Genomic DNA, 27,388 nt, shown 5'->3' with positions numbered 1-27,388 from the left:
TGGTCTTTGTCTTCTAGTAGCTCAGCGTAGACAACACAAAGGATCTCAACAGCAATAATGTTAAGAAAATATGAACACATTTGTTTGGTTTATTATAAGTTCTGTACAATAAGTGTCAAGTTGTGCATCAGTATAGAGCTACAAAACGCACGATTTCAAGTAGAGATGCACAAATTTACCAAACTGTAAATTCGAAAGAATCTCACAATCATATCGCAATTGAATTTTCTTAATATTGTGCAGAACTGCTTTTAGGTACCAATATAATGCACTTAGAGGGTAGATTTTAGTGATTTTAATTTTGTAAGTGCTCCCAGTTACTGCTTTAGACGTTGACGTACCTCTCTACAACACTTTAAGAGCGAACAGAAATGGCCTTTTTTCAGTGAAGTCATCCTTTGTGTTTTTTTTTTCTTTTTGAGGAATCTTACATGTATTTTTATCTTTATTTATAGAATTCATGGTTTGACTTTGTAAGTAAGTATGTAGTTTCTGATATGAAAAACTGTACAGTTGAATTCCAGTTTCCATGTGAGTGTTTGGATTTGCTTTAAGATTTACACTGAGTCTGAATCTTGCTTCTACTTGAATTGAACTTAAGTTTAGGGAAACCTTAACAAACAATCAAATTAATTACACACTAAAATGCCTTATTGAGGGTCTAAATGCATATTTCTGCATTAAATTCTAATAAGGTTCATAGAATAAAGTTAATGGATTTAATTTAATATACAGAAATTAAAAGTTTGCATTGTCACTGTAAAAATGCAAACTAAAGTTCTGGCACAATGTGCACACTAAACAGATTTGTAAAATAAATATGTTTACAATGCTTTAAGACATAAACCACTTTGCAGTAGACGTGAGTTTGTATGAGATTTTCATTGTACAAATTTAAGAAACAAAACCCTTGCAACTTCACAGGACCTATCCCAAAAAAATGGAAATAGAAATGAAATACATAATAGAATAGCTATTATTCATACCAAAAATCAATAATTATTGCTGCTGCTGGAACAGTTATCTAGCATATTGATTATTACATTTATTATAATAAAATAAAATAAATATATATATATATATATATAAAATGTAGACCTTTGAAATGTAACAGGGGGTTTCAAGTAGACATGGAATTGATTGTACATAATATTATTATATCTTTTTTTATTATTTCAAGCAGCGCTTTGAGTCACGGGTGGATCGTCTTTAATTTTCATTTACAAGCTGAATGCATTTTTTAGAAATGAAAAGATTTCCATACACCAATGGGTGGGGGATAGGCAGTGTTGTGTTTTGTTTTGTTTTGTTTTGCTCCACACCAGTGGTCTCCAACCCCAGTTCTAAATGAACTAATGTCCTGCAAGTTCTATATGCAGCCCTGATCTTATGCAACTGAATCAAACGGATGAATTACCTGCATGTCCTCTGGTTCTGCAGACATCTAGTAGTAAGCTTCTCATTCGATTCAGGTGTGTTGCAGCAGGGATGCATCTAAAACTTGCAGGACAGCAGCTCGAGTGAATTGGAGATGGAGACTCTGAGTGCACACAGACAGGGAAAGCCTGTGTCCAACATTTAACAGACTTTGAACCGAAGGAACTGTATTAAGGTTCATTTGAGCAGTTTTAAAATCATTCCTTTTTTTTACCCTTGTATACACTGACATCATTAACAAGCGCATGTTCTGTTCTACGTATGGAAACCCCATGCAAAATAACAGTTACCACATTTAAAGTGGTTAACGCTCCAGGTTTTTAGTGTTTAAAGGCATAATTTGTCAAATGTTGCGGGCTGGGTAAAATATAATCAATTTCTCCGCTCACAGATTGATTTAATGGAGTATAATTTCCATCTGACAGCTGTAAAGTTCAATCCACCAGCAAACACAGACAGCAAGCACCTTTTCCAACTGGTAAACATTTATTAGCATGCAGACACAAATCTCTGCCTTTCCTCCTTTCTTTGTTTCGTCTTCATTCTCACCGTGTCTTCTGACTACTGCCTACTTACTCCTCCTGTTTCTTTCTTTTACGAATCCTCTCTTTTCCCCTCTTTCCCCTCCCCGTACCCCGGCTGTGTGAAGAGGTGATAGCAGTGGGAGACAATGGGGAAGACTCACTTAATTAGCTGGACGAGAAGATGCATTGTGGCAATTACTGAACACAAAGGGACAGGAAAGTATGGCTCTGTAATGCGCTACTGCGTGCATTTGCCTGCCTGTTGTGGCCCCTGAAGGCAGGTAGGCCTTTTATAGAGAGAGTGAAGGCAATAACAATGGAAGACAGGATGTACTCCACATGTAGTATCATTTCCAGTGCTTTTACAAAAAGGGGCAATGGATGCCGGGGTCTCTTAAAGACTGGAGATTTTCAAACTCTATGATCTCCACAGATGGACTATGGGCGGGAAATGCACATGTCTGGTTGCATTTTATGTGCTTAAATTATAGAGCTGTAGGTGCAAACTTTCAAAATGTACCTCGTTGTAGTGTGTGCTATGCTGAATTACATTCTCTTCAAGTAAGAGCTTTGCAAAAAAAAAACTATCTATCTATCTATCTATCTATCTATCTATCTATCTATCTATCTATCTATCTATCTATCTATCTATCTATCTATCTATCTATCTATCTATCTATCTATCTATCTATCTATCTATCTATCTATCTATCTATCTATCTATCTATCTATCTATCTATCTATCTATCTATCTATCTATCTATCTATCAGACTTACTTAATCTTAAAATAAAGGTAAAAAAAAAAAGAAGCTATTTGGTGAATTGTGAAGTGCAGGTTGGTACGGTGTGTACGTATAGGACAGGTTGGAATCAGTAAGAGTTAGTCTCAGCCTTGGGAGGGACAGAACTCTCTCCATTTTCTGGTTTTGAAAAATAATTGCAGCGCCAAGGACTCCACTTGCTATCCTAGCACATCAGGGTAACAAACTCTCACTCCTCTAGACTGAGACTCAAGCATGTGGCGTGTTTCTCACTCTCTCTCTCTCTCTCTGTTCAGATGGAGCTCACTCCAATTTATGAAAGTGTCTGGAATGAAAGTAAAAACACTTTTTTTCTCTCCTTCACATTGCAGTGTGCAATTGGTCATTTGTGTACAGCATAGTCCAAGGGCTGCAAAAACACTGTAGATCTTGGGTATAATGCTCTTTCTGGTTCTGATCATTCTGCAGACTGTTGCAGCGTTTGGTGGCGTCGCACAGTAACTAAAGTTGGTCAGGACGCTCTTGATGGTGAAGAGGTGGAATTAATAAATAGTACTAAACAGTAATAAACACTAGTCGTCCTTTAAAGTATAACAGTAAAACCGTGGAGTTGGTACATCTGATTACATAGCATACTTATTTGACAAAAACACATTTTTGGAAACTGTGTACCCCATAAGAGCTAACATAAAACTCACACAGTCTAACACATGGTGATGTGGCGAGAGCACCTACTGCACTTGAGGGAACCATGAAGTCAGCTGTCCAGCAAAAAAGAAGAAATATCCTAAAAACGAATGTCCGGCCATCAGCTTGTGACTGTAGGCTCAAAAGCAGCTGGTTTGTGCAGCAGGACGTTGTGAAATAAAAGTTTTAGAGTAGCCTATTTAAAGTCTGGGCTTAAATCTGACTGAAATGCTGCGGCGTGATCCTGAACAGGCCATTAGAGATCAAAACCCACCCAGTGTCGCTTAAAACAAGAAGAAAACAAAGCTTTTTGTTTTTCCCTTTTCTTAAATGAAATTATCGTTTGAAACCTGATTTTTGTGTTTATGCAGGTAAATATTATTAATAAAAAAAAAAAACGTATGACCCTGTGTGACCCTATTGTGAAGATTCAACAAGCCTGATCAGTAAAAATCAAGTCTTTTCACCTTCAACAGTTTGCAACCATTTAAGAAGGGAACCTAAACACTGTTTTGACCTATAGGATATGTGTATAACTTTTTCAACATTATAAATCATTTTAAACTTGACGAAAATCTGTGTTTTGAAAACTTCTATGCTTCCCTGCAAGGGATATGGTTAAGTTAAGATATTTCCTGTTTCTGGTCACCCTGTTGTTTTGTGCCAAACTGGAAATGCTGTTCACCGTTTACTGTTTGGGTGTGAGTGGCTCCCGCTGCCTGGTGTGGTTTCATGGTTTCTGCATCCGTGCGTGTATTTGTGTAGAGCTGGGCCTGGCAGACAGCGTTCTCCTCTTGTGGAGTGGCCCGAGGGGATTTCTTTCATGAAGTCAGATAACATCCAGGCGACCCCCTCTTCCCTTTTTTATAAGAGTTCCTTAACCTTGATAAATGAAGTAGAGGCGGGAAGGGAGCGAGGGAGTCAGGCTAGGTGGGAGAGAAAAAGTTGTGGACTGTGTTGGGAGATGAAGCTCTGATGGAGGGAGGCAAGATAGGGAGAGAGAGAGAGAGGGAGAGACACCAACTCCCTGTCCGACTTGCTCTCAGGATCAATAACGTTCGGAGAGCTGCTGAGCACTCCTGTCTGGCAGCTCTACCGTAGGGGATGGAAAAAACAGAGGGAGAAAGTGGGGAGGGGAGGGAGAGAAAGCAAGAAAAAGGGGTGCTGAAAAAGCCTCTCTATCTCCGTCTTGTCATTCCTCTGATGGGGGAGGAAGGAGGGAACTGAGGACGTGAAGCTGGAACGAAGGGAACATGGATGAAGGTTGGAAAGGAGCTGGGATTGTGGCGTCAGATAGTGCCGTTTCCAAAAAAAAAACCTCACACACCCTATCACGCCGAGGTCTCCGTTTTTTACGCAGCCACAAGGTTACAGAGTGTCGATACAAAAGCGCACAGCCCTCCGACAAATGGGATTTGGCATGTTCAATCAACGGTGCTGCCAAATCCTTGTTGTTAAGTGTTGCAGAGTCATATCTGTCTGCGGCGAGCCTGAGCTATGCTACCTGGGTCTGCTAACCGCCCCCTAAACATCCTCCAAAGTCCTCAGTAATAGAATTATCTGCCACATTTGTCATTGGATTTTAATAGGCGTGTCTTCTGTGGCACGAATGGCAAACAGAGAGGGAGTTGTCACGCTGTGCACCTGTTGTAAGAAAAAAAAAAAAGCCTTTTAGTGACTCCTCCGCCAGAGCCTCGAGGTCACGGACACCTGAGCTCTCCTCCCGTTTCCTTTCACACTCTTCTACTTGATTTGCCTGCTTGGAGTTAAAGTCTTTCTGGTTTCTCTCCTCAGGCCATCTCTGCTGTCCTGTGTCAGGCCTGATCCTTTCATCTCCTCTTTCCTAATCCTGCGTCTAGAGAAACCTTCTCCACAGCCCTCCTCCGCTTCACATTGCTCTTTTTTTGTAACTTTGTGCCTCTTCTCATTTCAGCGTGTCCTTCTTGTCTTTTTCCACCCTCTTTATCCCCCTTTATCACCCCTGCCTTTTCGTATCCTCAGCTTTTTTTTCTTTTTTTCTTGTGACGTTTGCATCTTCCTTCCTCCCTGCTCTTACTTCTGCTGCTCCTGAATTAAGTTAGTGATCAGTTGACTGCCCCTATCATTGGTAGAGAGCAGGTTGGTCCTCCCCTCCCATGAGGGGGGGCATTGTCTGTACTAGTTGACTGGTGTAATCCTCCTACCAGGGACAAAGGGCACCACCTTCACTACTCCAGCTACCTTTGAAGTGGCATTAGCCCCCTGATGAGAACCATAAGCCAGCCTGCTCCTGCCTCCCTGGAAGCCCAGCATCACACCTTCGGCTCTTTGCTACTAACTTTGGGCTGCTGGGATTTTTTTTCTGTTCAGGAATAACACTCCTAATTTAACACACACGCAGTTCTTTCCACAAGTTTTAAAGTTAGGTCTGGGATATTGTAGATGTTTAACTGTTTTTATCACTTTATTAAGCTTTGATGCTTTTGAAACGAAACAAATTGATTTCTCTGGTTGGATGCAAATGTTGTAACCAGTGCTGCTATCTTGCCAGGTCCCTCTTGAAAAAGAGACTGTGGGTTAAATAGGGGTTATTATTATTATTATTATTATTATTATTATTATTATTATTATTAGACAACGGGTTCCGATGGACATCCAGCTGCATTTTTTGTGTGGTCGTCTTTCTGGAAAGTGAATCTCTACACAAAGTCTTTTGTAGCTTTTCACAGGTTTTATTCCTGTATGGTATTCAGTTCCGTCCATTTACCTTGCTAAAGAAAAGCATGACCACATCAAGATGCTGAGATTTACAAACTATTAACTATTAACAGTCTGCCTTAAAGGTGACCTCAGAAGAAGCAACCAACAATTGAAATAAACTACAGAAGCAGTAAAAAAAATGTACTCTCCTAAGAAAGCCATAACAATTTTGCTTTTTTAAGTAATACGCTTGACACTTTGTTTAAATCTTCAATGTGTTTATATGTTATTAATTGAAATTAAGTAAGTTGTGAATTTTGAATCCTTAGTAAAGCTGCTATTTCAAACAACAAGGGAGTGAATTTAAAAGTTGATTTATTGTTTGTACACTTTACTACAAAAAGAATATGTGTGAGAAATACAATATGTTTGGACTCCCCCTGCAGGTCTGGAGGCCCTAAACAGCTGCTTTGTTCTCTTATGCCTCAGGCCAGCTCTGTCTTTCAGTGTAGCAAAAACTCATGCTGTCATTTGTACTTGCTTTTCAAAAAAAAAAAAAACTTTATGTTGGAGCTTTTTAATCCAGTCTTTGGTATTTTTAGACACTTTTCAATAAAATCATATAGTCTTAAATTAAGTACGGAGTTTAGAAACCTTCAAGTTGTGGCTGTGTTAGGATTCAGCAGCCCGTATACCACAATAATTATGACATATATAATCAGGCCATTCATTGCATGTATGAGTGATCTGTAATGCAAATAAATCATAATTATTTAACCGTCTAAGTGGTAAATAAATGGCTAAAATAGAATTTTTAAAATGACAATGATGATTGTGTGTTATAAGATATACTCCATCTTATAAAATAAACATCAATCATAGGTTGGAGGGTGCCATAAATAAATATTAGTTATTTATCTACATTGACATGTATTGAACATTTAAATACAATATTCTTGTAGGCTTCACTGTAACCACCTTTGTCACAATTAGATTGTGAGTTGTTGAAACTTACACCAACTTTTCAGCTGTAGCAAAAATCTTGACATTTAAAAAAAAAAATGTCCTTCTATTATTCTGCAATAATAAAAACATCTGAAGTGCATGACTGTGCCCTGGTCTCTCCTACATCCTGTGCATTAAGACCATTGAGGACGAAGCCTCCACTAACCTACATACTGTACCTCATTCACTCTCTCTGCCTCCCTCTTCTTTTTTTTTTTTTTCCCTCAACCACACGGACACACGTTCACACGGGGAACGAGGAAGTAAGGTTGCTATAGGAACAGCTGGTCAGAGTTTACCAGAGGGGAAACAAACAAAGTACTGTTCATGAGAGCAGGTTGTTCTGGACAGAAGGAGCACTGGCACTCTCGGTGCGAGTGTGTCAGCGTGGGTTGTGTGTCGTGTGTAGTGTGTAGTAATTGACTAGATTATTTTTTGAATCTGGGCTTTCTGGATCCATTCAGTTTTGTCTTTAATGCTCCTGTAGATCTGCTCATCTGTCGAAAACCTTTTTACAGGCATTGTGGTGATAGTGCATTTATCCCTTAAAGGAATTCAGTAAAATGCTTGTGATCCCAAAATGTTCTGCAAGTTTGTTTAAAAAAAAAACAAGAAAATGCATTTGTTTGACAAGAGAAAAAGGCAAGCATTCTCACGTACTTATGCAGCTGCAGTATAACAAAAAAAAATCTGCAGTTTATTCTTATTCTGTGTACAAGTCCCAACTAGATTCTCTTTCAGTATTTTCTCTGCTCACAGTGACTCTGCAGTTTGGATATAGATTTTATTCAATATAAATTTCTGTCAACCTGTGTGACTCTGAAGTTGCAGCTAACTTCTACATCCTTTCCCCCTCATCGTGCATTTCTCAAGCCGTCCTCGTAATGCACGTGAACAAATTGTATCGAAACTCTTGAGACGCTTGCAGACCCATAAAACCCAAAGAGTGTGAGGCATTAAAGCGTCCTCACACTCTTTAATGCCCGTTTAACGCCACGTTCAGCCGTTTGAGCGAGTCTTTCAGACCGTTTTCTTTTACCTTCAGTTCCCCACTTTTATTTATTCCCCCTTGCAACAAACAAGTCCATAGGCAAAGGGCAAAAACACCCCCAATCCCACTTCCTCACCAAGTCTACCCCACTTTTACGCCCTTCCAACCCCCCCATCCTCCTTCTGCCCTCTCCCTCTGCCAAGACTGAAAGATAGACAGACATACTGTTCTCTCTTTCTTCGCCTTTCACCCTCTCAAACCTCCTTCCATCCATCCTGCCTGGACGGCCACAATGCAGGCGCTCTATCCTGCGGCAGGGAGAATGCAGCCCTGAACTAACAATATCACCAAGGCTGCCTGAATGCCGCCGAGTCCCATTGTACTCTGTCAGAGGGGAGTTAACACCCATGTCTGAGCCCAATGAATAGTATTATTGTGTCTGAGACATACGCCGCACCCCAGGTCCCCGTCTATGTCCCCCTAACTCAACCAGCCTCCACCCCTCCCAAACTTGCTTCCCTTGTCCCAACAGTGTAACTCCCCCCTACAACTCCCCCCCACCAGCCGCCACACCGCCAACCTACACCCCGCTCCCCCCCTCCGCCCACTCCCTAACAGAAAGCTCCAACTTCCAAAGCCTCCCCGACCCACCAAATCCAAGCGTCCGCACTTTACTTCTCTATCCCCCTGGCAGTTGGCCCACGGGGTTTAAGTCCGTTTTGTAAAGCGTGCAGAAGGGTGGAGAGATGTGGATCACAGCCCCGTCCCCCATTCTCGGTTCTGCAGCAACATTGGCGAGGGCATATCGTCGATTGTGCAAGTTGGTGCGGCGTGGAGGGGGGCTTTGAATTTGGCTGTGGCCCTTTCTCTCTTGAGAAGCACAATGGGGCCATGAATCCTCAAAGAAATGTCTCGCCCCCCCCATCCCATCTGCTATTATCATAAGAAGAGAGTTGCTGGACCCATTTGAATAACTCTAGATGATACAAAAGATGAGATGTTTTCCTTTTTTTTGCAAAGTTTCTATAGCGCACCCCTGGCCTGGCCAAAACATTTCCATTCCATCACACTCACTCTGCCACAAACAAGAAAAGGCCAAGAAAGAAATTTCCGGTCAACTTTCAGTACTGCCTTTTATTCTTCCTTATGAATACAGTGCCTTTTAAAAACAGTCATGCAAGGACAAGCAGGTGTAGATAACAGATGGATGAAAGTGGCAAGCATTGTATTTAGCAGGTAGCTTTTTGAACTAACTTTTGCTGGAATTACAGTTTTAAGTCTTTTTGGGGGTTTGTCTTCCACACATCTAACTGAAAGTTTTGGCCATTCAGTAGTTGCAAAGTATCCCAAATTCAGTTAAACTGTAGAAAGCGACTATGAAAAAACCCCAAAAAAACTAAGTCTTACCATAGATTCTGAGCTTGCACCTTCTTCCTCTTGCTTGTTGTGTCCTTTGCATGACCCGTGGCAATCATGACTTTTCACGTCTTTAGCAATGGCTTAGAAATAGAGGACACATTTGTGGAGCTCGTGGTTTTTCCAATTGAGCTGTCAAACTCTGAAATTCCTCCACAGCTACCAGGGGCCTCGCGGATGCATCTTTAATGCTCTCCTTGTCTGGCCTGTCAGTTTACGCAAAAGGCCACGTGCTGACCCTGCTTTAGACTTCTTCACAGCCTCGTCTGCTGTGTTCCTTGGTCTCCTTGATTCTGATGGTGCATCAATATTCATAACTGTACTGAGATTAAGTCACAGTAAGCTGAACTCTATTTTTTATAGTGATTTTGGAATTATGTGGACAATTACGCAACAAAATCCCCCCCAAAATATGCTGAAGTTTTTGTTTGCAATGTAAGCAAATTCCTCATTTTTGCAGGGCAGTATTTAACTTTTTAGCTTGTGGTCCAGCAAGAGAGCAAAAGACTGTGGCTGTTGAAGAAACACTTTTCCTGTAAATACTACACTTTTAATGTGTTCGATTGATGCAGTAGTGATTTTTATAATGGGCCCACTCTCGCTGTATTCTGCTATCTGCAGCACATCGACTCTAATGGCTGAGAGTACGTTGGCAGGCAATATGTTACTGCCTGACACACTTAACTCTTTGCAGTTTCCACCCTCTAAGGTTAGCAGGTTCATATTACCAGCTGGGAGAAGATGCCAAAATCCTCACCCTTGACTTGTTGCTGATCAAAGACCAGAACTGACACTTAGAGCGGGGGAAAAAAAATATCCTGAAAGTTGAGATTAACTTGTTTCCTTTTCCATCACTGTCTGTGCTTGTTTGTGTACAGCTTGAGAAGAAGAAGAGGAGGAGACGGTGGAGGAGGGAAAAGAGAAACCAGAGTGGGTGGAAGCATGGAAGAAGAGGAGGATGGAAGCAGTTTGAGGAGGTTGTTCGAAGCGGGTGAACCCAGAGCAGGTGAACGCAGCTGCGGATCGCCATGGGCTTTCTGTCTACTTCCTCTTGTGGGCCAAGTTGCTCTGTACTGGGGTTCCGAAGATCCAACAGGGGGCCAGCCAAAAGCTGCAGCGAAGTGGGCAGGCTAGGCCAGGAAAGAGGCAGGTGAGCCGGGTGAGCCGAGCTCTCGTTCCCGCCGGCTAGGAGTCTCCTCGGCAGAGCAGAGCAGCGCGGAGCAGCAGAAATCAATACCGAGGAGAGAGGCGAGCAGAGGTTGCCCAACACCGCCTGCAGGCCTCAGAGCCCAGGGACCAACCACCACCACCACCACCACTACTCCCAGCTCCTATCTACCAACTCTCCTTCTGTCTCTCTCCTGGAGTTCCAGTACCGGCCAGGGCCAAGGCCGTCACCTCGCAGCTGCCCTAATCACAGTGTGTTTGCCAGAACATGCACACTTGTGCGCAGGAAAGTAAAATGAACAGAGACAGAAACTATCCTTGTGTGGGGTTCAGCTGGAGGTTTTCCAACTCCGCTTGATAAAACTTTGCCAAAGACACACACACACACAAGGAAGCGGCTGAAGAGCGAGCCGTGACGTCGGGGTCCCTTTCCTTCCGGCTCCCACGCTCCAATTAGTCATTCCACCTTTACCTTTTCTGGAAGAGGATGCTACGGAGGACGTCGCGGCTCAGCGCTGTTTCCAAGTACGTTTAGCGCACGGTATTCCTAAGATCTCATGAGGCCGGATGAAAGGACAATTTGAACTTTTTCCTCTCATCACTGTATCAGGCAGAAGCTGTCTTTTCGCCTTAGATTTTCTTACCTGCACAACAGCAGCTCCCTTCAGAGGATATGGCAGTGCAGTATTGATCCGTGAGGTGGAAGAGAGAAAGGCGGGTTCAGGCTTTCATACCTCTTTCCCTCACTCTGTGTGTGTGTGTGTGTGTGTGTGTGTGTGCGTGTGTGTGTGTGTGTGTGTGTGTGTGTGTGTGTGTGTGTGTGTGTGTGTGTGTGTGTGTGTGTGTGTGTGTGTGTGTGTGTGTGTGCGTGTGTGTGTGTGTGTTTCTTGGGGTGAAAGGGGGTGGATTGTACCTGAAGTCCACTTACTGCTGTGCAAAACGGATCCAGTGACAGCACAGGTGAATGACTGCTAATTGAATGAGGGCTCGAGTGAAAAGGACCCTAGTTTGACAGACTGGTTCCTCCTGCACATATGCAAAGCCTTTTGAAGCCATGTTCTTACTCAGAGTAGGAAAGCAAAAGCAGAGAAACACCTTCACCTGGCGCCTGGAAGACGCATCCTCACTAAACTTCCACTTCTAGAGTTCGTGCTGTACATGCTTGAGGATTGAGGTTTTTGCCCAAAAAAACCTGGAGATATTCTCTTCAGATTGACATTTGTGGTGAGTATAAGTTTGATGTACCCTTTTATGGCATAATTGTACACAGGGTTCCTACACTGTATCTAAACATCTGGCAAAAATCATTTTCCTGGTCTCTATAGGCATTAAAAAGTATATAAAATTGAGATTGGAGACATAATTTTTATTTATAAAAGAGGTTCAATGTACATTTTTCAAAAATATGAAGAGAGTTTTATTTTTTTGTTGTTGAAACGCAACGACATGACGTCTGTCTCACAACTTTTTAGGCCTCTCAGATCAGGGTTTTGAAATGGCTCTCTACAATTTAAAACCTGACGCGTAAAATAATGTTTAGAAAACTCTAATTTCGACTGTAGATTTTATTACATTTTTTAGCATGACATGTATATAATTTAGTGATATTGTTACTTTTCCATGTAACAATATGGAATTATTGCAAACTGGCAATTATGTTTATTGCCAGTTTGCAATAAACATAATCTTATTTATTCAAATTAAGTTCTATCTTTATTATTGGTGTTATCGTTGTAGTTGAAGAACAGTTTAATCCTGGAAATTCGCTAAACACGATTCACTTACCACTGCAACTAAGATATACGTCTTGAGGATTTTTATACATTTAAAGATATTTCAGTTACTATTCAAGGTATGACTATTACTAGATTATTAAAAAATAACAATTTTTTTTTTTTTAATCCTATGTCCACTCCAGAAAAAGTCCAGTAAAAGTATTAAATGTTATTTAGGTTATTATTTTTTTGTATGATTGTATTAAATATTTCCTTTCTTTAAAAAAAAATGTTTTCTTCCTGTAACATATTCACAAAAAACGACTTTGTACTGTAATAAAAGGTACATAGTAGCCATCTTCGATTTTTAGGTCAAGTTGGCAATCACCACAACAAGCAAATAATCTAATACATGTTTTTAAGGAAAGGTCCGGAGCTGTCAGAAAAATGTATTTAATAAAATTGTAAGTAAAGTTTTCTAGGGTTAAACTGGCTCCTTTTATATTTAATACAAGCTTCACACTGCTCTCTTTTTACATTACCACACAGATTAAAAGCATTACCTAAACTTAGAGTAGGATAATCAAGTCCAGCCAAGTTACAGCTTTTAAACAGTGAATTTTACCACTCTGCTGAACTGAGAGCCAACATGATTCTTTGTGGGGTTTTTTTCCATCACTTGTGGAAAATACAAATGACAAAATCCAAGTCAATGTTTTGCACTTGAATGTCCAGTACACTGAAATGTAAGCCAGGAAAAGTATGGAACTGTGAACCTCGTAGGAACGCTGTGAACAGAAATGAATGTTTAGCTCCTTTCCGGGTGTGTTATTAGGAAATATTATTCCTGCCTAAAGGGGAATATGTCTATTTAAAGTTAAAGCAGACACCTCGTGTTGTAGCTGATCTCCTCAGTGAGCCCTGGGCTATGATCGCGCTGTCACACAGCCTGTCGGAGGAGCTTGTTCTGGTTGCGTGTACCAGGGAGGATATGAAAGCTCGATTTCCCCCTCTCCTGCCAATCTCCTGGCACACAGATAGGGCCTGGCGCCTCGCTACGCCTCAGCCTGGCAGCGGCCCATGCTTACAAAATGGCCGATTTCTTGTCTGCCAGCTGCTGTCTCCCCGAGCCAAGATGGCGCTCGCTTGCCTTTTCTAATGCCCGCTGTTTGCCATCTGCCCCGTGATTGTTAACGGCTATGCAAATATCTTGTAATTGCTTTTTGCATGTGCGAGATACTTAACCCCTCCCCCTCGGCTGTAAATAATGGCGGGAGCGTAGAAAGGAATGAAAGAAAACGCAACCCTGGCCGATTGCTGATTGAACACGCAGCGGGAACAATTAGCGAATGAATGTTGTTACAATGCTTTTGATTTTTTTTTTCTTTTTTTTCCCTTTAAGCTCACCTTATTGTGCATGCAAATCACCGATGCTGCTCCAGCGCTTTGGATGCTAGCTTGAAAAACGCAGCAGCACCTCGTCTCCGTCTGAGACTACGCTCCTGCGTCTCCTCATTGTGCCATGTGTGACATCTGTGGTTGGCTGCATCACAAGGGTGCCCTGCCTCCTGTGACAGGCAAAAAAGCCCACACTGTAAAGGAGAAGCAGAAGCAGAGGGTGAGGCATAACATAATGACCTCATTAGCATGCTCGGCACTCCTTGCTATAGGCCCCGGTGCTGTGCAGCGCCGTGGGACCCACCGGTGTACGCCCTTCTCACAGCACTCAGCATGCAACATTGTGTTCTCCCCACACAATGCGGCACTTCATACAGGCTTTATTACGCCTTGTCAAAGCACGGAGTGGGGTGGGGGATCAGCGGTATCAGTGCAGGGGGAAGCAGGATCCGGGCTGCGTACGTGGAGCAGGGGATGTCTTGGTGCTTAATGGGTTTTAACGTGGCATTAGCCGCTCTCGTAGATCCTCCGTAGCAGCCGCTCCGCCTTGACATATGTGTGTTTATGTTTGTATGGGTGTCTGTGTGGCTTATGGTTGAGTGTGTTTATGCAATTGTCCGCTCCATTGTCAGCTCCCGTGGAATCTCTGGCTGCTTTCACCTGTCACTGCTAATTAGTGCAAAGGGCTGATTTGGGGAATTGTCTAGGTCCCGAATCCCGGCTACTCATCCACGCTGAAGGCCTGCTGTTTGGCATCTGCTCGTAGCCTGAAGTAGGCTAGCTTCAAACGTCACACAAAGAAGAAGTATACTTTTTTGATCACTTAAAACTTAATCCTTTTTTTTTTTCTTTCATTATTCCTTGAGCTTGCATTTCTTTGTATGCTATAGGCGTTAGCGATTACAGTTAGCGCATGCAATTTTGAGAGAATCATTCAAACAGTCCTTACGAGATCTACGACTGTTGAAGTACGCGTATTTTCTTTCCAACTCCAATCCAAATATGCTTTACTGTACTATTTGAAGCATGACCACAATAAAAAAAGAATAATTCTTGTAAACTAGGCTGTAGATTTCCCTTATCAGTACCTGTGCTCAAGTAGACTGCTCGTTCCTCTTATCGCCTCCTCTATCGGAACCGGAGCCGCTTCAATCAAGCTTCTCCATCTAAGGAGAAGCTTGATTGACACAAATTAAGCTGAGCTTCATCCGAGCTGGTTGGTGAATAAGAGCCAACACTAAACTAATGTGTGTCAGCCTGGAGAGGCTTCAAGCCCTCTGTGTTGCTTTGTTGGGGTGAGGAAGAAAGGGATGGGTAGAATCGATCGATCACTAAATGCTGGCGGGTTGGCAGAACTTCTGAGACGGCATGGACAAACGGTAAATATGCTGGTCTCGATGTTAAAGGGCTTCATTCAACCTTTTCTACGTGCTCAAAGCTGCACTTTCCATGTCAAACTGTTTCATAATTGCTCAAATGCTTCTTCATGCCGTTTTTACGTTTAAAGCCCATTCATGAGATGCCAAAGAAAGTTACCAGAGTTCTGACTGGCTCTGTGGTCCATCCCCCCCCCCCATCTGTTGCTGCACACTGTCTGTCAGATGGCTGAACAAACGCCACTACGCTCACTTCAGTTTGCGTCTCTTTGGAAACATTTCCGGTTGCGATAAACACAGGCAGTGATGGTGTGAAAATGAGGAGAAGTGGCGCTCATCCCTCTTTCTCATTTCACACAGTTTGAACACTTCAACTGATAAGCTGCACGTGGCTGTGGGTTAAGCAGCCGAACGCAGGCGGGCGGCCCAAATAATTAATCAGCTGGTATCCTCTTGTTCTGCTTGTGTCGTCCTGGTAAGAGAAAAACAACAAAAAAAATTCACTATTCTGGGCACTTTAGATTTATTCAAAATTTGTCTTCTTCTTAAATGTGTTAAATAACAGTAAGATAGATTGTTTTTTCATACAAGTGTAGTGACTAGTTATTTTGCTTAAGGACCAATAAAAACAATTGGTTTTTTAAATTTTTTTAATTCATTAAAGCAGTTACATCACACATTTTTGATTGAAATCATGTAAATACCACAAAACATCACTATTTTTAGTTTAGCTTAGCTTGTCATGAAAATCTCATACACACAAGCTGCATGAACACATGCTCTCACTCATCCACCTGCCTGTTCACACTTACTTGCAGGGAGGAAGCCCTCCCAAACACCGGGACCTGCTGAAAGCTTTTACGCTAATGACAGTGGCCGTGTGTGTGTGTGCGTGTGTGTGTGTGTGTGTGGGGGGGGGCGGGGTGCGTGTGACTGAGCTACTGCAGTTATTCATAATTCAATACACGGAGCACGTGCAGGACGAACACACCTTGGATTACGTGGACAACGTCTCAGGACCTTGAATGTACAGTGGATATTTGGCGGTCGGAGTTTGAAACTTGCAGATTGAAATCCTTGCTAGAAGCATCCCACGCTGTTAATTTTGGGTTTCATCACCTTTTTAAGTTGCTATCATTGCTAACGTTTATCTTCTGCTAAATCTCTTCACCATGACATGATTTATGTGCTTCTGTTTTAAAACATAAACCCTCACGCTCAAGAGGAAAGCACCTGAATCCTATCGAGCCACAAACAGTCGAGAGGTTTTCTTGGGTTGTATAAAACCAAGAACATTGAAGCATATTTTTCACAGATCGACTTGAGTGTTGGGTGTTCATTTGTGCACGTTATTGTCATCCAGTCCACTGCAGCTTTTCTCATTCTGTCTGCCCCTTTGCTTTTTATTTGCTTAGGTATTGATTGAGTGTGGTGCACCCTCTGAAGTAATAGTTGCTGAAAGCATTTACAGCCATCACTCAATTCATCCTGGGCTGTTCCGCACATCTCTCTTCCCACTGGTGAGACCAAAGGGATCTAGTTTTTTTTTTTACTCAGATTCGCATGTTAAAAAAAAGTACATTTTTGCATCAATTCTGCTCATATTACAGCACATCCCTGGGAGATTTAGATTAGCATTATTGTTTTATATTATAGTTTGTTTCTAATAGGAGATGGGATAGGCATCTCCCACAAGGTAATAAAAGAATAAAATAGAATAGAAGCTTAGAAAAATAATTGATCTGTTTTAAGTTGACATTTTGTTGAAAGTGGCATGTCTGGAATGATTTATAATTGGTGGAAAATCTCTTTAAGGGCATTGAAGTCTTGTGTTTCAGCAGTTTATCTTTAGTTATGAGTCGTTATGGTTGAAACACTTCTTTCTCATCCTCCTAGTTTTTAGCCTCTCTCCTCAGATTCTCTGAGATTAAAGTCATGACTCTGCTGGGGCCTGTCCTTCATTGTGATATCACTTACAGAAACAAGTTGGTATACTTAAACAGACAAAATAATTACATAACAAAATAATTAGCGTCTTATTTCAGCGGCCTCTTTGTGTAATATCTTTAAAATACAGACTCTCACCTTTAGACCTCCTGTCACAGTTGTGAGTTTTTAGAAATGGATGATCGAATTGTTGTAATGGCACCCAGTGATTCAGCTCCTCAGCCAATCACGCTTGGAATCCCAGCTAAGTAGGCACTGGGAAAGGGATTGGTACCAGTACTTAATGGTACCACGTAGCTGTATAATCCGTTTCAAGCTGACCTGAGTAGGCACTAGTGAAAAAGGGCAATTAGTGAATTGATTTAAAAATGCATTACCTTTTCTATAGTATTCAAATTTACTGATATGACTGTATATCTACGTCACGTTTTATGCTCTCAAGTATTTCTTTATACAGTAGAGAGCAGCCCTGTTTTTCTAAAACAATGTTTTTTATTGCCTTTAAGGACTGTGACCATATTATTTCCCTCATCATTATGCACACATCTACTGCATACTGTGGTTTTGTGTAGGGGTGTTGTGGATGAGGGTTGCTTTGTATCTGTAAAGCACATTCCTTTAACCAAAACAGTCATCTATGACTGTTCTTTTAACTGTAGCAACTTTTACACTGAAGGTTGCTGCTAGCGCTGTCTGCTACAGATCAGGTATTTGCTTTCATTTGCTTTGAAAACAGATTAAAACACTTTTTTTTTATTCAGCAAAACATTATCCGAGACACATTTGTGTCTCTATTTTAAATAAAAAAATTAAAAAAAATAAAAAAAGTATATATATATATATAATAGGGGTTAGCACCACCAACATGATGCATAGTAGACCAAACCCATTTCATTTCACTGGTGCTTGAACACATTCTTTAGGTGAAACTACCCATCTTAGGAAGTAATTCCCGAATCAAGTGTTGGCTGCCGCGCTTTCCTCGCAGCTCCAACGCCGAGCCCCCAAGTCTGATTATAGACTCAGGGAAAAACAGTCAGGCATTTATCCAAGTCACTGATTATGTCATTCCAACAGGCTGCAAACACTCAGATGGGCTAGACAGCTCCAAGGGGGGAGAATTATGAAGCTGGAGTGGAATGGAGGCCGTATGAAAAGGAAATGAAAATGGAGTAGTGCCGTATGTGTGATTAAACCGCCTGCTCGCCAAGCAAAAGGCCACGCTGCTGTGCGACACGGGCCCGGGACTCGGTCGTAATGAAAATGTGAAGGTGGTGGTGGGGTTTGAACCCCCCGCCGAATGACGTGCATGAGCCTTCACGCTCACATTGTTGCGTGTACATTATACGGCGCGCTTGTGTGCTCAGGCTGAATAGATTATTGGGGCCATGGAGAGAGACTGGCAGATGGAAGCTGAGGCATAAACCAGAAAGGAACACTGCCGTGTTAGAATAAGCAAAAGAAGAAAAAATAAATAAAAATAAGCCTCCCAATTTTAATCGAAAAGGAAAATTAATTTTTATTTTAAACCGCTCACTATGTATTTTTTTTTTTTGGGGGGGGTTCTCTCAGAGACAGAGAGGAAAAAAAACACACATAACTGATATGCCGGGCTTTAACATAAATATTAAAGCCCGGCAATTCAAATGAAGAGACAGCTCTTCGGTCAGAGGAGGCGTGGGAACAAGCTCCACGACGAGGGAGGGGGTTGTGATTAGTTCGCAGCTAGACACCCCAGCTGCACTGACTTCCATTCAGAAATAGGTTAAGAAGGACCTCAAGGGTCAAGGTCAGAGGGGGAGGGGGTGAAGGGGGTCGTCGTCGCGGCGTAGAGCGGTGTCAGTCTGCCGCTCACTGTTTGGCTTGTCTGAAAGCTGCCTCTGTGTTTGCTTATTTTATAAGCTGCTTCTTATTGCCTCGCTCCGGGGATGAGCAGAGTGGGGAGGTAAAGAGGGGAATCCGAACCCCCTTCAGTCAGCCCTTTGGCCAGTCTCCAGTCAGCCCAGAGCCAAATCGTCCCAGAAATCAGTCCCCTCAGCCTGAGCCCGGTCGAGCCCACGGTCAAACACCTCCCACCTCCCCCAAACCGAACCGGACACAGTCAAACCAAGTCAGACGCTTTGACAGCCCCTCCTGTCTGTCTCAGTCTGCTGCCTTCTGTAATTTAACATGTCGGCTCAGGGTTCATCGGCTGTGCACGCCTCCGTCAGACATGTAGCTCTTTCATTACATGCATCACTTTTCAATGCTTTGACTGGATCTTTTGATTTGAAAAAAATAAAATAAAATTGTTCAAATCGATTTATTGGCATTTCATCGCATGCTAATCTCTGGGATTTAAAACATAGTAGCAGGAAAAAAAATTATCAAACAGTTAGAAAACAGAAACCATAGATAAATGAAACCCATCCAAGATATGATTGCAAATGTGAAGTTGAGCATTTAGAGGGCGAGGCTGTTTTTTTTTTTTTTTGTACTTTGATAGTTCTGCTTCTCATTTTGGTGTGTTGCTGCTCGCCTGACAGCAGCACTTCCTGCGACTCTAAAACATGTTGTGAAAATAGGACAGAGATACTAGAGTGACCTTCTCATCACCCCACATTTTCCTCTTGTCTGCCATGTCGCACAAGGAACACCATATTTAAATGCACTGCATCAACATACCGTCAACCACAGCCCTGCAGAAGGTCGTGAGGCTGGTTGCAAGTGATTGTTTCAGTTTCCTCAGGAGGTTCAGCTCCTCCAGGGTGAATTTCACAATCCCGTTGGTGTTCTTGGACCCCATCAGATCACTGGAGGTTGATGATCTTACGGATGTTTTATTGGCCTTGACTGGTGACCAGTGGAAACTACAAAAACTGTTTGTTTTTTACCTAGTCTGTAAATGCACGATGCATAAGTGCCAAGTCACATTGACAATAACTCTCTTCAGTGCAAAAGAGAGTTATTGTCACTAAGTGAGAAAAGACTTAAAGTTATGTTCATTTTGTAACAATGAGGTGTTTCAAAATAAACCTAGAGGAAGCAGAGAAATGCAACTCATTGAAAGGAAATTATTTTCTACCACATGTTGAGACGTATCTATTGGTTTAGGCTGTGTGATACCAGGAAGACTGCTTCATATTATCCTTTCAATCTCAGCTTTTCAAATGTCATCAATCTTTTGAAATTGTCCGATTTAACATTACGTTTCATTTTGTACAGGGATCGGTAACACTAACTATGCTAACCAGTAACTCGGGTAATCATTTTGTCTTTGGAAATAATCGCACACCTTCTTCTAGAGTAACTTTTCTTCCTTACACACATTGTGTGATATTGCAGCCCTGCTCCTACTACAAATATTGACTTTCCCCCATAGCATGGGGGTAATAAAAGGTGTTTCAAACTGTTTTTATATGCTCCTGTATTAGCGTTGTTGAAGAGAGTTCCAGGTAAAAGCTTTATAAAACCCACAGATTGGAAATCTGCCGCAAAATTCTGATCAGGGCGATTCAAATATCTATTTTCTCTGCTTCATAGATGTTGGTGCTGATGGTTTTTGTGCTCAGGTTCTCTTCAATTCAATGATCGGTCTGTTGTGTTTTGTCCATGTCAAGGACAAAAACAAAAAAAAGTGATCAGGGATCTGAATTTATTATTCAGATCATTGATAGGGTTTGTTGTTTTTCCAGCACATGTCTCACATAGTCTTGATAAAATCACTCAGTGGCTCCTTTTAGGTGAAATCTAGTTGGTTCTTCCATCAAATCGCTCAGCAGCTGAGCCTGAGTGTTGACGCTCACTACGCACATTGCATTTGAGAATCAACAGCCCTTTAAGAGGAGGGACGCCCCGCTCCGCTCGAGGGGAGGAGAGGAGAACGACGGGGTTGTGGAAAAGCGAGGATGGGAAACAGAGGAGAGAAACGTAGAGGAGCTCAGGCACCAAGCTAACACGCGCAGCAGTTGCCTGCTTTCATTCGCCGCCATGGACTTATGCTTCATTAAAGCGTCTGAAAGAAGGACCCTCTTTCCCTCATCACCTCAATAGACCAGTCCCCCTTCTCCTGGACAGCCTGGAGGGTTTCCCCTCTACACAAACCCACCTCCCTCGTCCCCGTTTCCCCACACGTTTCTGCCCCCGTCTTCTAATCGTCTCAACTCGCTCTGAAATCAAGCTTAGTAACAGCAGTTTTGTGAGCCCCTCTGGTCCAAATAAAAAAGAAAAAAAAAGAAAAAATCCCTAACCCTCCTGCTTCCTCCACCGCCGCCGCCCCCTCCTCCTATCATCCTCCGATCCCCACAGGCTCCCCTTCTCTGCTCATTCACTCACCTTGGTCAGATACACCACCCACCCACTGCTTAAATCCCTATCAGCATGTCAAGTAAATGTCTGCCCAGCTGGGGTTGACACACATGCACACCCACACACTCACACACACACATGCTAAAATATAAATGCACTACACACACAATCTTTTGCTTGCTTCTGGGGTTTAGCCTTCCTCCCTGCTGACCCTTTTCACCCCTGTTTTGCTCTCTTCCCCTTCTTCCCGTCTCTCCTTCCCCCTCCTGCTCTCCTCAGGCAATGATCTGACAGGATGGTTTCGTTAGCTGACTATATCTGCAAGAGGTTTATCGCGGCGCTCCTTCTGCTGCCTTCCTGTTTTGCTTTTCAAAATTAAAGTGACTTTCTCCATGAGAAAAACCTGCTCCTCACCCAGGGCTGTGTTCAGGTTTACATTTGATTAAAATCTTTTTAAATGTTTTTTTTTTATTTATTTATTTTTTTTAATTTTTATTTTTTTATTATTTGACATTCTTTTGTATTTATACTGTTTTATCTGGCACTTATGGAAGGGTAGCAAAAGGACAGCTGCTGCTAAAAGAAAAACATTAAAATGATCATTTGTAGTTTTCCACAAATAATACAGGAGATGGATAATATGTGAAAGGAGCTGTTCTGGTGAGATTAGATTAAAAGTGAACTTTTGAGCTTGCATCCAAAATGTTATGTGCCGTGAAAAACTATAACTACACATCGCCCTGAACATGAGCATTTTTTGGCAGCATCAGGTTGTGAGGATGTTTTTCTTCGGCGTTCAAGACGCAGCAGTTCTGCACCGGAAAGAGTTAAATATGAAGCAATCCTGGAAGAAAACCTTTTACATGCTTTACATGAGGACAGGAGGAAGACCTTCCCTAAACTTGCAGCCGGAGCTGCAATGAAATCAGAGACCGGAGCTTATTGAAGAGTAAGAGACGCCTAGATTGAAATCTGAAAGCTTTACTGTTTCTGTACACATAAATAAATATACATACTATAAGAATCTGTGCATGAAGACATTTCTTCATGCATATTCAGTTTTGCTTTTACCATCATGCCACAACATTCTGCTTCAGGACTCATAGTTCTTTTTAGTTTTGGTTTGTTTTTTTGTTACTATGAATGTGTTTGCAGTTCATACACTTTATTTCTATTTTTACCATAAGAAAGGCCCATTGTGACTGAGCCTCCTACGGAATAGATAAGGCGCGCCGTCTCCCCTGACTCTTCTGAAGTAAAAGTGACGGTTTCTCCGCTCTTAGCAGCCGTCCCCTCTAGCGCAGCCTCCTTACAGCCGTTCCTTTACTTTTTTGAGGACAGTGATGAGCTCAAAGTGTTCTCAGCAGCACTTCTGTCAACATGCCACCATCGCTATGCAAATGTATTCAGATGCATTCTCTGCCCTCTGCAAACCATCATGCCCGTGTGGATATGGCAGCTGTAAACCCCCCCGGACCCCTTCCTCCACCCCTTTTGGTTACAGATAGTGAAAATAGCAGCACGTCCGGTGACGCATACTGCGAGGTGACCCCTATTAAATCTTTTGTTTATGTGTGCGTTTTCTCGCTTTTAGCCATGTGGACCCCTTTTGTCGATTTTGCTTTTTCATCAGGCACTCAGCGGACAGCATCGGAACAGCCAGAGTGGGGTCCTTGCTGCGTACGCATGGCGAGAGGGGGAAAGGGAGGGGAGACTAGGGGAGACTTGCATGCACATTTTCATCTTAGTGGGTGCTCCTCGCTGCAGCTCGACACTCTGCACATATTGCGATGTTCTCTGAGTGCATCCTCATTACGCTCACACACACGTTCTGCACACAAGGAAGCTGTGCTGCCCTGCTCTGCCTCCTCTCTAACGTTGTGAACTTGTCTCTAGTTCATTGCCATTCGTTTCGCTGTCATCTCAGAAAGCCCTGGGAGACTGACTAAGTCTCCAGCACAGGTTTCCCAAGCAGGGCCGTGTTTGTCACACACACACACGCACACACACAAAAACACATGCTTATGCTCGCAACAAAGCTATTGTTTCACCTGCAGGATGACTGTGGTCCTGTGGGTAAACATGTGTGCTGACTGTGTCAGAGGACACAGGGACAAGGAGCAGTTTGTCAGTGACCGGGTTGTGCTGCACTCAGCAGCAGCCAAGTTCACTCTCCTCTGCCTGAGATCCGCATTTGGCGAGTTATTTTGGTCGAACAATAACAATATTCACACTTGACTTTATTACGACTTGCACGGCAAACTATTTATACCCCTTGAAGACTCGTTAGGGTTTAGTTTCATTCCCTAAAGTTTAATATGTTTTATTTTTATTTTATGTAAAATACTGAAACAGAGTGGAGCATAACAGTGAAGCAGAAGGAAAAGGTCAGATGAGATCAAAATGGCCTACAAGCAAAACATCACGGTGGTGCTGGCAGTGCAATACTGCACATCACCCTATACGTCATCTTCCGCACTGGCGGTGGCAGCATCATGCTGAGGGAATGCTTAACTTCAGGAGAGGCGGGGAAGCAAGTCACCGTTGATGGGGAGACGGGTAGAGCGAAATACAGGGCAATCCTAGAAGAAAACCTCGAATACATGCTGTAATCAACCATTATATTTAAAAACTTAACCTTTATTTCAAATTTCAAAGCTTTGCGATAAGAGAAAATGGAAAACAAGGGGGTGAAAGTGCATACTTTGTTACCCAACGGTAAAAAAAAAGACCAGAAAAATGACCAAAAAAACCCAAACCAAGTATTCCTTATATAATTAGTGACATTTTGTCCTTAAAGCTTTATGCAAATATTGCAAGACAACAACTAAAAGGAAATACAAGACTGACCTTTTGAAACAAGAATATTTTTATGTTTAGATGTGCTGCTCAGTTCAATATAATTTTTTCACTTTTACTTGTAAAAAAAAAAGTTTAAAATCTTAAAATCAGCATAAAGTGTTGCGACAAAATATGATAAATGATGAAGACTTTTCCAGGCGCTGCATTTCATAATAAACCGTTTCTTCTCCCTGATTCGTTCTCCTGTTTTTTTTTTTTTTTTCTTCCACATTCTCCTTCTGTCCCAAGAAAACCAGGCCCTGCAGTTTGCTTAGCCGAGTCCATAAAGAGGTGTTTTAAAAAGCCGTGTTAACACACCAACAAAGCTTTAAATGCAACCCCCCTCTGTGAAGGGGAGGTTCCCATAGGGATGTGGCGTGGCGCTCCACCGCCGGGCCTCTACCCGGCCTCTCATTCAACCCCTCTGCACAGTCACGGTCGCTTATGGTAGGTGGAAGAAGGGGGGAAAATTTTTTTTTAAATCTCACAATTGAGCCTAGGTCTGATCCAATGACATGTTTTTTTAATGAGGTGGCTCTATGTCTTTGTTTGGGCACCAAATTCAAGTCCAGACCTGAGCAAGTGCTGCTGAATAAGATGCAAGTCCACACAGCCAGGCACAACTCTGCACACTCACACAAAAAAAAAAGCACAAAGGGCCCAGTGTCTGCCGGCCCAGTGAATGGCTCTTTACTTCACGCCGCTCTTTAAAGAAACATGACCAACATCCGTGGCGCTTCTAACACTTGCTTTAATTAGCGCTAGCAAAGGACAGCTTTTAACGCAGCGTTTGTCGTCCTCTGTGTCGAAGGCAAAGCCTGAAACTATTTTCTTTTTTTTTTTTTTTGCTCAGGGTCGTAAGCAAAAAGATTTTTTCTCTTTCGTTTTCACCAGCTCTGCTCGTCTTTTGCAGAAAACGCCACACCGTACACATCACACGTATAGCTGCACGTGTCATATGGTGTGTGTGTGTGTGTGTGTGTGTGTGTGTGTGTGTACATCCGAGAGCGGGCCCAGGTGCTCACCGGTTTGTATGTTTCAGGGCGAGGATTGTCATTAAACTGTCCGCCTGCATCACCGGACTCAAACATCACCCTGTTCGCTGCGTTTCTCGCTCGGCCCACACACACACACACACGCACGCACACACATGCACCCCCGCACACACACACACACACACACACACACACACACACACACACGGTTTTACCTGGCAATTGGCCAGGATTCAAATGCACGAAGCATTCAGTCTGTCTCCTTACATTCAAATCAAAACTGCTCCATGACTTTAAATGTTGATGTCAGCCTCTGCTGATGTTTGTACATGTCAAGACCGCTGCCTGTGGCTAACCTTTTCATTGTGTCATCTGATAGAGTCCTGCAGTCACACTCTTGAAATTTTGTTTCCGTTCTGTCCGTCTGCTGATATATTTGTGTCGGAAATCTTTTACAGGCAAAGAGAATCTTAAGAAAAGATTTTTCAGTACAGTGCCGCTCAAAGGCATCCATTCTCCTTGTACTTTGTCACAAATACAAACTTGAATTGAGTTTTATTTGGGATTTTACGTGATAGACCAACACAAAACGGTACATAGCTGTGAAGTGTCAAAGAAACGAGACATGGTTTTGCTAAACCAAATGACAGTCATTAGCCTTGCTGTTGCATTCTCATCTCCCTTCAGTGCTCCATTTGGGCTTTCTTCCATTGAACTGGATTTCTCCAGTAGAATTTCAACAGGCCCACTTCCCTCTTTGCAGTGGGAGATGGCTGTTTGTAGTGCAGACTTCGTAGCATCGACTTGGCACATAACATCGTGGCTGAACTTTAGCAATTGGGGTAAAATTTAAAATTCAACAGAGTCAAGCAATCAATTCTCAGTAGACAAGGGTCCAGACCGTTTGTACGAAGCAAAGCATAAATTAAGGAACTGGTCAGTGATGGTGGAGGGTGTCTGGAATCAAATCCACAGCTTTTTTCTTGCAAAATGACTACTCCTATGGAGGAGTTTCAGGAAGAGAGTCAGTGATGAAAAAAAAAGTCAAAATAAGATTGTCGTAGGCCATGGCCTGCTGTGAAGCTCAGTGTTGGCAGTATCGTGCTGTGGAAACGGGTCTGCGTTGATGGAAAAATGGAAGTCTAAAGGGTAAAAGGTTCCCTTTCCAGCAAAACAGTGACCATAAATCTACTGTGGAGTGCTGTAGGTCAAACCATGTTAAAGTTTGGCAATGGTCCAGTCAAAGTTCAAAATTAATCAAATTGAGGAAGAAATGCTAACAGATGCTTTTTTTAATCCAGCCAGCGAAGAATGGCCAAACTTCTTTAAAACACTCTTCTGAGGACTTGCTGCTCTAATCAGAAGTTTTAATAACTATTGACTCAGTTGGGGACTAGAAATGAAAGCACACCAAACTTTTCAATTTTTATTTGTAAAACAATTTTGAAAAAAAAAAACCCACATTTAAAAATTTTTTTTTAATGTTTTGCTTATTGCAGAATTATGAACTACTTTGTGTTGGCCTGTTATATGATATTTTTTGGCTCTTTGATCAAAGAGGGTAAATCCTTCAACAATGTCAAGACATTTGCATAAAAAGTGCATGTTAAGGTTTAAACATAGAATTACAGACAGAATTGGGCTCCCACAACATAAAACAGTAATGTGATGAGTGGATCTACCAGCCAGGCGGTTGAAGCGCTCTTATGACGTCTCGTTCAGCCGGACTTCAGCTGAGTAGCTTGTGTCTGTCCCCTGTCCTCTATGAGGTTCTGGTTTGTGATGAAAGGAAATTAGCATGCAGATTAGCAGACATACAGCTCTGTGGATCTAATACGTATAGCCAAAATGAAGAAGTAGACTGGAGTGGGTGGTAAGAGCCTCTTGTTCACCTCTGTGCCTGATCTCCCCCCCCTCCCACCACCACCACCGCCCCTGTTCCCGCTCCTCTTCAATGCCTAGTTCCACATGCCCTGTCCCAAACCTTAATGGGACGTCAGACGGACAGCTTCGGCTGAATCGAGCAGAAAGAGCAGCCTCTGAGCCCCCTCGTTCAAAAAAAGCATCCCCGACCCCCCATCTCTTCCTTCCTTCACACTGCTAGCACCCACAAGCAGCACTCCCCCCCTCCCCCCCTTTCAGTTCTCTGGACTATTCATGG

At 42.5% G+C, this 27,388-nt stretch overlaps 1 long non-coding RNA gene across 5 annotated transcripts in view; it reads left to right on the top strand.

Moving 5' to 3' along the window:
• The window catches only part of LOC103463697 (uncharacterized), a 51,204-nt gene that overhangs the window by 21,116 nt on the left and 2,700 nt on the right, over positions 1 to 27,388 (top strand). For all 5 annotated transcript variants that reach the window (XR_001776540.2, XR_001776542.2, XR_533536.3 and 2 more), the window contains exon 3: positions 10,380 to 11,892. This is a non-coding gene — a long non-coding RNA (uncharacterized LOC103463697). The remainder of the gene's footprint in view (positions 1 to 10,379; positions 11,893 to 27,388) is intronic.

This window comes from Poecilia reticulata, chromosome 4 (assembly GCF_904066995.2).
Source record: "Poecilia reticulata chromosome 4, P_reticulata-male-v2, whole genome shotgun sequence".
Taxonomy (NCBI): Eukaryota; Metazoa; Chordata; class Actinopteri; order Cyprinodontiformes; family Poeciliidae; genus Poecilia; species Poecilia reticulata.
Note: the sequence above shows the minus strand (reverse complement) of the source record. Positions and strands in the feature narration are given on the sequence as shown.